The sequence below is a fragment of the Ictidomys tridecemlineatus genome, chromosome 3 (assembly GCF_052094955.1).
Source record: "Ictidomys tridecemlineatus isolate mIctTri1 chromosome 3, mIctTri1.hap1, whole genome shotgun sequence".
NCBI lineage: Eukaryota > Metazoa > Chordata > Mammalia > Rodentia > Sciuridae > Ictidomys > Ictidomys tridecemlineatus.
In genome coordinates, this window is record NC_135479.1 from 35,153,347 (window position 1) to 35,168,632 (window position 15,286).

At 34.1% G+C, this 15,286-nt stretch overlaps 1 protein-coding gene and 1 pseudogene across 1 annotated transcript in view; one reads left to right on the plus strand and one right to left on the minus strand.

The window, feature by feature from the left end:
- Usp32 (ubiquitin specific peptidase 32) overlaps window positions 1-15,286 on the plus strand; it is a 172,815-nt gene that overhangs the window by 18,320 nt on the left and 139,209 nt on the right. The window lies entirely within an intron of this gene.
- On the minus strand, window positions 1,340-7,564 carry LOC110597784 (large ribosomal subunit protein uL22m pseudogene; annotated as a pseudogene).

A 15,286-nucleotide genomic window follows, 5' to 3' on the forward strand; every position in this document is an offset into this window, starting at 1 on the left:
GTATACAGATATTCTTTTGAGTCTCTATTTTCAATTCCCCTATCCCTGTACTGTTGAATCCAGAGGCATTTTGACACCGAGTTTCATCCCCAGGTTTTTATTTTTAGACAGGCTTTCATTAAGTTGCTGAGACTGACCTTGAACCTGCAATTCTCCTTCCTCGGCCTCCTTAGTACTTAGGATTTATAAGTGTGTACCACTGGAGCTGGCTCTACTTTCAGTTCTTTTGACTCTCTACATAGGGATGAAATTGCAGGGTCATATGGTTATAAGTTGTATGTTTAAATTTTTTAAGGAACTGCTAAACTTGTTTCCACCCCAACTGTAACATTTTATATTCCCACCAGCAATGTACAAGAGCTCTATCTTCTCCATATCCTATTCAGTTTTTGTTATCTTTTTAAATTAGTAGACATCCTAGGGAGTGTGACTTAGTATCATTATGGTTTTGATTTGTAGTTCCTTAATGACTGATGATGTTGAGCATCTTTTCATGTACATATTGGTAATTGGTGTATATTTGGAGAAATGTCTATTTAAGCTCTTTACTCATTTTTAAATTGGATCATTTGTTTTTAATTGTTGACTTATAGGAGTTTTTATTCTGGATATTAATCCCTTATTAGAAATATGATTTACAAATATTTTCTCCCATTCTATGAGTTACCTTTTATGTTCTTGAAAATACCTTTTTGTCAAATGTTTTAAATTTTGATGAAGTCAGTTATGTAGTTTTGAATTTAAATAATGTTATAGATTGTGCAGAGATTATAACCAATTACAAAGCATTGGTAGATTGACTTCACAACTGCAGAAAAATAGCATAAAAGGAGCCTTAGTCCTTATACCTGTACCTTCCAAAATGAAGAATCTGTTGGAAATATCTGAGTAATTTACAGTATGTGGGTAAATTAAAGCAGATGGTACTGGTAAAAAAGCAGTGATGCCTGTGAAAAAGCATAGGAGAGCCAACTTTATTTCAAATCTTATCTGGAGTAAAAAAAATCAGGATTTTCATTAGGGAATGTCAAAAAATGTTTGCCTTTATTACTGACTACATGTACACATATTGATCTTATTACTGAATACCAAAAAAAAAAAGTAGTAGTACTGTGTGTGTGTGTGTGTGTGTGTGTGTGTGTGTGTGTGTGTGTATTTTGCCTTTAAAGTTTCTTTGTTCTCTTTCCTTTCCCCTAACCTTTCTCAGTACTGGGGGATTGAACCCAGTGATGGGTGCTCTACAGTGAGCCACATCCCCAACCCTTTTTAAAAATTTTATTTTTGAGACAGGGTCTGGCTAAGTTGCTCAGGCTGTACTCAAACTAGTGATCCTCCTGCCTCAGCCTCCTGAGTAGCTGGGATAAGCATGAATGATGGTCTGGCTGTAGAGGTCCTGAATATACTCCATGGTGTGAGTGACTGTTGTCTTTGGTTCCTCAGGTGAATGTTGGGATCCTTCCACCAACTTGGTAAAATGATGACAATAAACTTTCTCCATGATTCCAAGTGACTTCCGCCTGTGGTTGCTAGTGGATGTGTTTCAGGCACTAGCTTCACCCTAAGGTAGACTCAGCTGTCCATAAAATGGATCTGAGTTCCACATTGTGGTTGGTCTCTTACTGCCATATTTTGTGCTTCTAAAAGACCTGTTTAATTTTTTGTTCCCCTCCTTTTTGTGTCACTGAATTCCATTTGAGCCAAAGCCTGGTCAGTGGACATTCCTCACATTAATTTTTCCTTTTTTTTTTTTTTTTAAAACTTTGTTTTTGTGGTAGATTTTTGTTGGTCTTTGAAGTTTGCCAGGCAGTTGTGGAGGGTAAACAATTTTATTCTTCCTCTCCCATCTCCCAGAAATCTCAGGTGAAACCCTTGTGTGAACATATGATTGGGGTAACACACTGTCAGGTGAAAAGAAGTGGTTTCAGAGGTTTCAGTCCATGGTTGGTTGGCCTCATTTCTTTGAGTCTAAGGGGAGGCAGAACATCATGGTGGAAGGGCCTATAGGAGGAAAGTTTCTCAGTTCATGGCAACCAGGAATCAAAACTGCTTTATTTGTATGAATTCTTAAATTTTACCTTTGTTAACTCAATTGTCTTCGGTGGTTAAACTGACATTTGTCTAGAATACTGTAAATTTCCAGAATTCAAGTGTTTATTAAAAATCTATCCAGAGGGTTGGGGTTGTGGCTCAGTGTCAGAGCCTTTGCCTCACACATATGAAGCTTTGGGTTCGAGCCTCTCCACACCACATAAAAGTGAATAAACAAAGAAATTGTGTCCATGTATAACACAATTTTTTTTTTTAAGAAAATTGATATATCAAGAATAGTAGCTGAGGCGGGCTTTGAACTCATGAATCCTCCAGCCTCAGGCTCCTGAGCCGCTGGGATTGCAGGCATGCACCATTGTGCCCAGCTCTCCTTTTTCTTTTTTAAATATAGAAGAGCTAAGGAGATTCTACTGATAAGGCCAAAAAAAAAAAAGTGTTTTTTTTTGAGGGGGAGTACCAGGGATTGAACCCAGAGGCACTTGGCCATTGAGCTACATACCCAGCTCTTTTTTGTAGTTTATTTAGAGACAAGATCTCACTGAGTTGCTTAGTGCCTCGCCATTGCTGAGGCTGGCTTTGAGCTCGCAATCCTCCAGTCTCAGCCTCCAGATCTGCCGGGATTTACAGGCATGCTCTTCTGTGCCTGGCAGTACTTATCTTTTCTTATTGTGTAACTAATAATTTGGATTGAGCATCTTTTCTATGTCTTGGTGAATTGTAGTATCTTGTTAAGTTTGGCTCAGTTTCCAAGTTTTCTTTTTTTGTGCTGTCAATGTTGTGAAATACCTGAGAGAGCCCCTTTAATTTTTTTTTTTTAAGAGAGAGAGAGAGAGAGAAAGAGAGAGAATTTTTAAAAAATATTTATTTTTTAGTTTTCGGCGGACACAACATCTTTGTATGTGGTGCTGAGCATGGAACCTGGGCCCCCACGCATGCCAGGTGAGCGTGCTACCACTTGAGCCACATCCCCAGCCCACGAGAGTTCCTTTAATTTAAATTTGTTTTTGTGAGCATCACCTCCTCTGGTCATCTTCTTTCTCTTTATTACCTTCATCTTCTTGCCACAATCTTTTTAATTTTTTTAATTTAATTTTTTCTTTTTAGATATACATGACAATAGAGTATATTTTGACATACATATATGCAATATAACTTATTTTAATTAGGATCCCATTCTTGTTGTACATGATGCAGAGTTTCACTGGTAGTGTATTCATATGTGAATATAAGAAAGTTATGTTCTATTCATTCTACTGTCTTTCCTATTCTCATCCCTCCTCCCTTCCATTCATTCCCCTTTGTCTAATCTAAAGAGCTTCTATTCTCCCTTCCTCCCTTGCTTATTGTGTGTTAGCATCCTCATATCAGAGAGAACATTTCGGCCTTTGTTTTTTTTGGGGGGGATTGGCTTATTTCACTTATCGTGATAGTCTCCAGTTCCATTCATTTACTGGCAAATGCCATAATTCCATTCTTCTTTATGGCTGAGTCATATTCCATTGTATATATACTACATTTTCTTTACCTATTTATTCATCTGTTGAAGGGCACCTAGTTTGGTTCCATAGCTTAGCTATTTGTGGATTGAGCTGCTATAAACATTGATTTTTTTTGCTACAGTCTTGTTGAGAAGTCCACCTTTAGTAAGGTCTAGCTATATAGCAACAATTCAGCATTCTCATAGTCTGTTGTTTTCTTCTAAATCTCTCTTCATGTTTAGTCCAGATATAGCATTATCACTTTTCTTTTCTTTTTTTTTTTTTAAATTTTTTTTAGTTGTAAATGGACATGTACCTCTATTTATTTATTTATCTTTATGTGGTGCTGAGGTTAGAACCTAGGGCCTCACACATTCAAGGCAAGCACTCTACTACTGAGCGCTCTACCCAAGTCCCACATTATCACTTTTCTTTGTTGAATTTTCATCTTTGTTGGGCTGTTCCCTTGTTTGATTATCAATTTTCATGAAATATTTTGTGGACTTACTGCACAACTACTCTGGATGAACTAAATAGCAGATACATAATGATCAATCATGTACAGTTTTGAAAGAAGTGATTTGGTCAGTTAAGATGATGTGCTTCATAGATTGAAGAACTAGCAGAGAAATTTGTTCTTCACATAGCTTTTACAGTTAATATATTGTGATGACTGAAATTTGAACTGTGTTTTGGGGGGACTTGTGCTAATGTAACTGTGGGAACTGTAATTCATGCCTACTGTAACTATGCAAGGAGGACATTAGTACACATTTATACATTAGTATGTCTAAATGTGAAACATATACCTTGACAAAGACATTTGAGGAATGTGTGTGATTGCAAGGGAAAATAATAGGAGGCTTTGCTATATAACCTCAATTTTTTTTTTTTGTAATCTCATTTTTTCTTCCTTCTTACAATTGTACGGGCTTCCTGTCTTATGTGGTTTATTTTCTGTGGTTAGATTTTTAGTATTAGGTACTTTTTATTTCTTGGGGAACTGATTAACAAAGATATTAATAATTTTTTCCCCAAATGATTTATGACTATTTATTATATAATGTTTATAGTTTTGAAAGAATTATGAATAACCTAAGTGTCCATTAGTAGAGGATTAGTAAAATAAATGTTTTATCTATACAATGAATATCGTACCCATTAAAGCTCATAGGAAATACTTTATGTATTTTATTTTTGTAAATAATGTATGTAAAGAAAACAAATTGGATATATGTTTTGCAAACATTAGCTGTGTGGTACAGCTGAAGGTAGTTTTTATTATTATATCTTTTTTGTAATGAATTTAAATTGTTTTTCAAAGACTCTCTTATTGCAAAATAAAATCAGAAGTAAAAAAAGAACTTTCATCTTTTAGGCCTTTTTTTCATGAATAACCAATGTTTCACATGTAATGTAATAACTAGTTTTTTCTTTATGTTGGTATTTCATTGGAATTTGAAGTATCCTTTTAATTTAAAAATTTTTGTGATATGCCTTTTTTAGGTTAGTAGTTTTCAGATTAATGGGTAAAATGCTTTTTGTGCTTTATAGCCAGTTGCTTCATGAAAATCAAATGGTGTTTGTGATGTTTCCAATAGCTTCTTTTAAATTATTTCCTTTATTGTTTCACAACTTTTTGAAGTATTTTGGGAACCAGAAAAATTGCTGTTTGGTAATGTCACTGAAAGTATATTGATGCAGAGTATGATAAGAAAAGAGGTCTTGGCCTTTTATTCAGTTAATTATAATTAATTATAGTACACTAATTATATTTTAAAATAAAATTAAAATCTGTTTTTAAAAAGTGTAAAATTCTTTCCAACGTCAAAGTTTTATGAAGAATTTTAAGATAAATTTTGAGTTTATCCTTCAGGTAATCATCTAGTAAAGATGTGAAAAATATTTTGTTCATCTGTATTCTATAAAGAAGTTAAAGGCAGATTATTTTAAAACTTGAAGTAGAAAAAATGAAATTTCATGAGAAATATTTTCCTTTAAGAAAACTCTTCTTTTCTGTGTATATTAGTTTCTTTTCTCTTTAAAAATTATTATTAAATTTTATTAAAAATTATTAAAAAATTTTATAAAAAATTAAACATTTTAAAATTAAATATTTATTAAAAGTCTTCACTGTTCTAGGTTCTGTACTGAGAAAGAATACTACTTTCTAGGTAGTATCCAAACAGGGAGCAAGTGTTATAAGCAAAGGCAAACAGGAATATAAACTACCAACCAATCGCACTTTCGTAAAACTTACTTAAAAATTTTAAAAGCTATATAAAAGTATTGCTTAGAGATTGGAAAATAATGGAAGAAAATTCTGCTTAATTCTGTCAGCTAACAGTTAATTATTTGAGTTAACTTTTTTCAAGTTAATATTTTCTAATTGTTTTAATCATTATGTACATGCAATTTTGTATCTTGAATTTCTGAGATGTATGTATATATACATATATTTAACTTTATTTATTTATATTTTTATGAGGTGCTGAGAATCAAACCAGTGCCTAGCTTGTGCTAGGCAAGAGCTCTACCACTGAGCCACAACCCCAGTCCCGAGATGTGTATATATATATATATATATTTTAAATATTTATTTTTTAGGTGTAGATGGACACAACACAATGCCTTCATTTTTATGTGGTGCTGAGGATCGAACCTGAGTCCCGCTTGTGCTAGGCGAATGCTCTACCACTGAGCCACAAACCCAGTCCCAAGATGTATATTTTTAATCAGTGTTATATATGCCTATAGTTTAAAGTGTTAAATAGTTTGAACAAGATTTGTTAAATGAGAAGCAGTTCTCTTAACCTTCCTTGGTATTTTCTCCTTCCCTGAAACCACATTATATTCTGTTAGTTGATCTTTGGTATTTGGTATTGATTTTTTTAAAAAAACTTCATGTACACATATATTTTTAGTTATTGATGGACCTTTATTTTATTCATTTATTTGTATGTGGTGGTGAGAATTGAACCCAGTGACTCACGCATGCAGGCAAGCACTCATCCACTGAGCCACAACCCCAGCCCTGGTATTGATTTTTTTTTTCAGATTTACACATTCTCTATTGACTTCCCATTTCCTTTAAAAAAAATTTTTTTTAAGTTATAGATGGACACAATACCTTTATTTTATTTATTTATTTTTATGTGGTGTTGAAAATCGAACCCTGTGCCCCATGCGTGCCAGGCAAGCATTCCACCACTGAGCTACAACCCCAGCCCAACTTCCCTTTTCTGAGCATGAGAATTTGGTCTTTGTTCCTCTCTCCCCCATAGCCACTTCCCTCTATCCTGTCCTTATTACTTGTTATAACCATAGTTATATGTTAATGTTAGATAAATATTCAATGTTTATCTTATCATGACCCTGTTTATATGATCTTCAGCTGAGTTATGTAATAGGCTGTGATAACTTTTCTAGCACAACCTTTGTTTCCCTGGAGCCAATAATTGTGGTTTTGTTTTTGCTTCATATTCTAAGTAGTTGTCACTTATTTAATAGTAGCCTTGGGAAATTGATTTTTGGTGAATTGTTGCAGAGGAAACCCTGTGTCCTGAAGCTATTCCTGCATTGTCCCCCATGCTTCTCCAGGTTATAACTTTGAGTCTTTCAGAAAAGACAGCCTCATGACATCCTTATTACATATATAGACATGATTACTGACCTAAAGAATGAGATTGTTTATATATATATATATATATATTTTTTTTTTTTTTTTCTCTTTCCTTTGGGAATATACATTGGCTTTGGGTACACTTCAACTCGTGAGGGCAGCTTCTTCACTTAAGTATCTTTGCCCCATAAGTCAAGTGAGAGCATCTTGGCTATGACTGCTGCGCCTGGTACTTTTTGAGGTTGGAGAGTGAGGCACATGTTACTTTACCAAGATTCCTGTCAAGACTACCAGATGTTGGCAGTTTCTTCTTCTGATGTCTCCTGTGGCTGGCCATCTCACTGGTTTCAAACTGAATGGTTACTGTGTGAACCTGACTCATATTTATGTTCTGGGGAACTCCTTCACCATTCATCCTGGGAATTCTCTACTAGATCTTTTGTTGCTTGGATTCCAGATGTTCTGCTTTCTAAATTTTGTCTCAGTTTGAAACATGACTTCCTCTTGGAACTTTCTGAGATTATGAGGTAATGTATTTGAGACTCATAAGTTTGACAATATTTTAAACCTATCCTCATACTTGACTAAAAGTCTGAGTTAAAATTCTAAGTTAGAAATAATTTTTCTTCAGAATCTGTAAAGATACCACCTCAATTTTAGCCTAGCTTCCCAAGTAGTTGAGATACCCAGTGCCATTCTAATTTTAGAACCATGGTAATTGTTTCTGTCTACAGAAGTTGATTGGATCTTTATTCTGAAATTCTACTTTTTATATGATTCTGTTTTCACCTGTTTGTTAAAATGAGTTCTTTTAGTCTGAAGACTAGTCTTCTTCAGTTCTAGGAAATTTTCTTTAATATAATAATTTCAGAGATAATTTTTTCTCTTATAGTTTTGTCTGAAACTTCTTATGTTGGACCTCTGAAGGATTCTTCTGATTTTCTTTTGGGTCTGAGGATAAAACCAGGAGCCTCATGCATGCTAAGCTTGTGATCTTCAAATAATTTGACATTCGTATCTGAGTGTTGACTTTACTAAACATTTGTCAACATTTGGTAGTATAATTTGCAAAAATTTTCTTTGCTAATTGAATAATCTAAAAATGACAGATTTTAATTTGTATTTTTTTGGATAGTGTCAAGGTAGAGAACCTTTCTCCACATTTTTGCTAGTTGTATTTCCTCATCTTTGTAAATTTTTTTTGTTTTTCGTTTCTTATCATCACTATTAGTTCTGAAAATTGTTCTTTAAAATCAATTTGTAGTTGGGCATGGTAGTACATGTCTGTAATCCCAGTTACTTGGGAGGCAGAGGCACAAGAATTGCAAGTTTAAGGACAGCTTCAGAAACTTAATGAGACTTTTTCTCAAAATCAAAAATTAGAAGGGCCAAGGATGTGACTCAGTGGTAGAGCACCCCTGGGCTCAATAGCACAAAATGAAAAAAAAAAATCAGTTTGTAGAACACTTTAGAATAAATACCTTAAATGTTAACCACTTCGCAAATTCACTGTAAGTACTTTTCTAATTAGTTTACTATCTTGCAGCTTTTTTTGCTGTTTTGAATGTGCATGAATTAAAAATTTGTTGTCAAATCTGCTGACTATTGTGTTTTACCTCTGGTATTTTGCATTTTTACTCCAATATGTGTTTGAAAAATAATCCTAATTTAGGACTTCATATATTTAAACTTAATATTCAGCTTTTGAAAATTTACCTGAAATTTATATTGGTGTGTGGTAAAACATAGGGTCTGAATTTATGACCTTTTAAATTTGCTAAGCAGCTAATCCAATATGAGCTAGGGAATCATTTCTATTCTTAATTATACTCCTGCTCCCTTACTAGAGATAGAATCCAAGGCTGCCTGCATGCTAGGCAAGCTTCTACCACTGAACCACACCCTAGCACTCTGGTCTTTAAAAAAATAAAAAGTCTTAAAAATAATTTCTATATGCATAAAAATATCTTCTCTGTTTTAAAAATTGTTTAATTTTTCCAGTTAGTTTTGTATCAGAATGTGTGTATTTTCTCAAGAGAAACTTGCATTGCACCATAGGAACCCCAGACTTCCTTATTTTAATTATTTTGTTCTGCTTTGGTTGTTTGTGAAGTTTTTGTACACTTTTGCAATTATGTAATAAAACTTAAGAATGTTGCCATCTTGAGGTTGTATATAGAACCATGTATGGTTATCAGGAAATTGCTGAGAAGTATGAAATACTGTGTCCAGGAACCTAGGTTTATTTTGTGTTTTATCACCATCAGCATGGTCATCATTATCATCATTGTTTGGTACTGAGGATTGAGCCCAGAGCTATATCCCTAATCCTTAAAAAAAAAAAAAAAATTACACACACACACACACACACACACACACATATATGTAGTTATATGGACACAATATCTTTTTTTTTTTTTTTTTTTTTTTTTTTTTTAGAATGAGAGGAGAGAGAGAGAGAGAGAATTCTTAATATTTATTTTTTTTTAGTTCTCGGCGGACACAACATCTTTGTTGGTATGTGGTGCTGAGGATCGAACCCGGGTCCCACGCATACCAGGCGAGCGCGCTACCGCTTGAGCCACATCCCCAGCCCACAATAACTCTTTTTTAATTTATTTTTATGTTGTGGTGAGGTGTCTACACTAGACAAGTGCTCTGCCATTGAGCTACAACCCCAGTCCTTATTTAGTTCTTATTTTATTTAAGTTATACATGGCCACAATGTCTTTATTTTGTTTATTTTTATGTGGTGCTAAGGATCAAACCCAGTGCCTCACGTGTGCAAGGCAAGCGCTCTGCCACTGAGCCACAACCCCAGCCCATCATTTAGGTCAGTATTTCTGAGCAACAACCCTATCACTCTGGCCTGTTAGTAAAACAATTCTATCCTTCCTACTGTAAGAGATAATGAAGAATTGCTTTCTTCTCCACCTTAAAATTTACTACATACGGGGAATGAAAGCAATCTAATGTTTGTATAAGTGTTGAGTTTTATAAAAAGATTACATTAACGGCTGGGTTTGTGGCTCAGTGGTAAAGTGGTGAGGCTCTGGATTTGATCCTCAGCACTACATAAAGTAAATAAATAAAATAAAGGCATTGTGTCCATATAAACAGCAAATGGTACACTGTTCAGTACTGGAGCACAATGTGAAATCTTCCATCATCTCTTGCATTTCTCTTGCAGCAAGAAGGATGGAATTGTTCTTTTAAACTGGGTCAGAGGGGTAGTGTTGTTGCTCAGTGGTATAGTACCTGGGTACCTGGTTATAATCCCCAGTGCTACCATAAAAAACTAAAAAGTGAAATAGGGTGAAGTGAATTAAGTGGACAATCCTTGAATATTCAAAGTTTGTTGTTATTGGCTATCTTATATGATTCTTTTAAGTATATGAGATTCTTTTAAAATGTAGCCTTAAAATTCTTACCCACTTTTTGTTTTGGTAGTGGTAGAAATGGAGCCCATGGTGTTAAGCATTATGTCCCTAGCCTCTCTCGTATGCTTTAATAATAGCATTGTGTTTCTGTTTCTGGAAGAAAAGCAGCACCAAGAATTTAAACAGTAGACTTAAGTGAAAAAAAATTGAGAAAATTTAATATATGTATTAAAAATTTAAATTATATCTTTATAACATCCTTTATAATAAACCAGTAAATATACAAATTTTAACTATATTTAAATACAATTCTTAATTTTTAGATTATGGAAATTAATAATCATTGGTTAGTTCTACTAAATCTAACAAAGTAATAATTCTTTTTCCTAAAATTTTACATTTATTTATTTATTTATTTATTTCTATATTGGAATTGAACCCAGGAACTCTACCACTGAACTACATCTCAGCCATTTTTTGGGGGGTGTGTATGTGGTACTGGGTATTGAACCCAGGTGTATTTTACAACTAAGTTGAATCCTAAGTCCTTTTTTAAAAAAAAACCTTTATTTTTGTTTATTTATTTTTATGTGGTGTTGAGGATTGAACCCAGGGCCTCATCTGTGCGAAGCAAGCACTCTACTACTGAGCTACAACCTTAGCCCATCCTAAAACCTTTTTATTTTTTATTTTGTGATAGTATTTTGCTATGTTGTGGAGGGTCTCCCCAAGTTACTGAGGCTGGCCTCAAATTTAGGATTCTCTTGCCTCAGCCTCCTGAGTTGCTGGGATTTTAAGTGTGTGCCACTGTACCTGGCTCATTTTAATTTTAAAGTCAGAGTCCTACCGTTATTGCTGTTAAAAAACAAGAATTGCTCAGTGATAGAGTGTTTGTCTATCATTGGTTTATTTCCAAGCACTGCAAAAAAAATAAATTTCTCAAGTAATTTTTTTTTTTAAAGAGAGAGTGAAGAGAGAGAGAGAGAGAGAGAATTTTTAATGTTTTTTATTGTTTAGTTCTCGGCGGACACAACATCTTTGTTGGTACGTGGTGCTGAGGATCGAACCCGGGCCGCACGCATGCCAGGCGAGCGCGCTACCGCTTGAGCCACATCCCCAGCTCCTCTCAAGTAATTTTGAAGCCCAGAACTTTACAGAAGTTTGGTTTAAGGCAAACTCTATTTGGTGTCTTGGTTCGAATTTTTCTCTTACGTTTGTTTTGCGGCATTATTTTTGGTATTTTAATAAAATCACGTATAAACTTTTGCTTATAAAAACTTTTCTCTGTATCCTTTTCATAATTACTTTGTTTCTTAATGAGTTAATAAACATAACCATGAAGTCACAGTATAATGAAAAAAATAATACAATTTTTTTGTGCTTAACTAGGACAATAATTCCTTCCGGAAATATTGAGTGAATGATTACAAGGAAGGTAATTCTTTAGTTACAGATTAATTGACTTGAAAGTTAAAATCAACTATAAAACAGTCATTTTAGAGAAATAATTTATGAAATTAGATTAACAACAATTAACTTGGGTTTTAATAAGAAGCAATAACAGTGAACATTTTTCTCATTTAAGTAAAACTTAACACTTATTGAAATAACTTTCTTTTCTTTTTTTCGTCAAACCATAAACAAGAAATGGTAATGTTACTGTTTATTCCTCTACCTAAATTTTTAGTGGCAATGACTTTTACCCTTGTTATTTATGAGTGGATTGTTAATATGTTGCCATCTATGCCAATGGTTTTTATAGTCAGTCACCTGTCTGAAAGTTATGATTGGGAATTTAGGATACAATGAATATAGAGTTATCCCTCTGAATCTGTCAAGGTCTAGATTCCCCATGGATTCCAAAAACTTTGAGTTCCTTAAGATCTCATCCAATTTCCTTATATAAAATGGTATAGTATTTGCATATAACTTAATATATTCTCCCATATACTTTAAATCATATCTATGTTACACACCTATAATACCTAATACAGTGTAAATGGTATGTAAATAGTTATTATTCTCTACTGCTTGGGGAAAAATGACAACAGAAGGTTCATACATGTTCAGTTTAGGGAATAATGACAAGAAAAAGGTTGTACATGTTCATTCCACTTGCAGTTTCAATAGTTTTATTCTTTGGTTGGTTGAATCCATGCATTTAGAACCCAGGTTCAGTGGGCCATTTTCATTAGTATTAGAAATTTCAGATTTAAACACTTATTACCAAGGTTGGTATGCACTATTTGTTTTGTTTGTTTTTTGATCCTTGGGAGCTACATCCCCAACCCTTTTAATTTTTTTACTTTGAGACAGATTCTCACTAAGTTGCTTAGGGCCTCACTAAGTTGCTGAGGCTGGCTTTGTACTTTGATCCTCCTGCCTCAGCCTTCCAAATTGCTAGGATTTACAGGCATGTGCCATTGTACCCAGCTTGGTGTTTATTTTCAATCATAAATTATTGTCACAATACTGGAGAAAATATAACTCAAGACACTCAGTTTACAGTGTAAACGTGAATTTCTTTAAAGAATTCAGACTTGTTCATACCTGACTCCTATGGGTTTAACTAATTCTCTTAGATTTGCTTTTGGTATTAAAAGGGTTATTAGATATTTTTGTATTGGTATCATTAGAGGTAATGAAGATGACATTTTTCCTGTGATTTCTTAGATGTAGTGGTTGCTAAAACATCAGTTTTCATTATTGTTTCTTCCCAAATGACATCAGTGTTGAAAAGTGAAGCACTGTGAGTGCTCTTCATCACCAGTTTTCCTAGAAGGATGTATTAAAAACTCCAATTATTTTCATTTTGTATAGAAAGAATAATCCCAAAATCATGAATATGTTTTCTAGTTCCATGAATTTATTCTCATCCAGGGTGGTATTTTTGTTGTTGATGTTTGTGTTTTTTGGTATTACCTTTTAACAAGGATCTTAGAGTCACATTAGGATGGCTGAATTCTGAGAATTATAGGAAAATTTTCGTGTTTTTTTTTACCTAAAAGGGACAAGGAGTTAACTTTGAATTTGATTTTTTAAAATTTTTAAATATTTTTTAAACGTGTTTATAGACCTTTATTTATTTATTTATATGTGGTGCTGAGAATCGAACCCAGTGCCTCACACATGCCAAGCAAGAGTGCTACCGCTGAGCCCCAGCCTCAGCCCTAGCCCTTGAACTTGAAAATTATGGATTTAGCTAGTACTAGTAGAATGTAGATCTAAACTTCTTTCTATAATCATTTAATAGAGATGTTAATTTACATTTGTGGCTCTCTTATAAATGGGAACCTAAAATATTAAATTTGAGTTGTATAGAATACAAGATGGATCTCATTAGAGGACTGGGCTTTTCTTTTCTTTCTTTCTTTCTTTTTTTTTTTTTTAGAGAGAGAGAGAGAGAGAATTTTAAAAAAAATTTTAATATTTATTTTTCAGTTTTCGGCGGACACAACATCTTTGTTTGTGTGTGGTGTTGAGGATCGAACCCGGGCTGCACGCATGCCAGGCGAGAGCGCTACCCTTGAGCGACATCCCCAGCCCCTTTTCTTTTCTTGATTAGTATATTAATGAATAATGAAGTTTATGTAAAAGAAGTTTAGGATAAATTACATTTTTCTGGGCTGGGGATGTGGCTCAAGCTGTAGCGTGCTTGCCTGGCATGCGTGCAGCCCGGGTTCGATCCTAAGCACCACATACAAACAAAGATGTTGTGTCCGCTGAAAACTAAAAACAAATAAATAAATAAATATTTTTTAAAAAATTACATTTTTCTTTATCATATTGTAATAGATTGCCTTAAAATGAGTAGAGGTAATAAGTGATTGTAAATTCATGGATAGGAAAATGGGTGAAACTTGAGAATATTACGTAAAGCAAAATAAGCCAAATTCAGTCAAGGGGCATATGTTTTCTCTCATGTGGAAGCTAGAGAGGAAAAAGGAGAAGAAAGGTTAGGGGGCATCTCATGAAAATCAAGGGAGATCAGTACAATATAGGAAATGGGCCAGGGGGAATAAGGGAGGAAAGAAGGGAAAGGGAACATACTGAGGAATGATACTAGCCAAATTATATTGTTATATTGTGTGCATGTACAAATGTGTAACAACGTATTCCACCATTATGTACATACCATTTGAAAAAAAAATGTGGAAAAAAAAATATCCAGCCTATAATGGGCTACAAAAACAAACGACAAAACAGTGGAATCTTTGGGAGGGAGTTAAGTCATAGAAATGTGTAGTAGCCCTCATGACTAGGATTAGTGCCCTTGTAAAGGAGGCCTAAGGGATAAGTTACTTTGTTAATAGCCCAAATGGACCAGTTTTTGAAGCATGATAATTAAAAGGGAAACATCACTGGTCCTTTAAGGAACCTGCAAACTTACAACTTTCTCTACAGGGTGATTGATCTCCCTACTTTCTTCTCCATCCCCCCTTTCTTCTTCCCTTCCCTTCCCTTCCCTTCCCCCAAACAAATGAAGCAACACAGATACATGTTACCCTTATAAGACTGTTGTAAGGTTCTTATGGATATTGTCTATGAAAATGCATTTTAAAAAATAATTTTTTGAGTCGTACATGGACACAATATCTTTATTTTTATGTGGTGCTGAGGAGTGAACCCAGGGCCTCATACATGTAGGCAGGTGTTCTACCACTGAGCCACAACCCTACCCTTGAAAATGCTTTTTAAAGAGGCACATTAATTTTCTTGTTTAGTAGGTTAAATATTCTGGAGACAACTTGTTATTA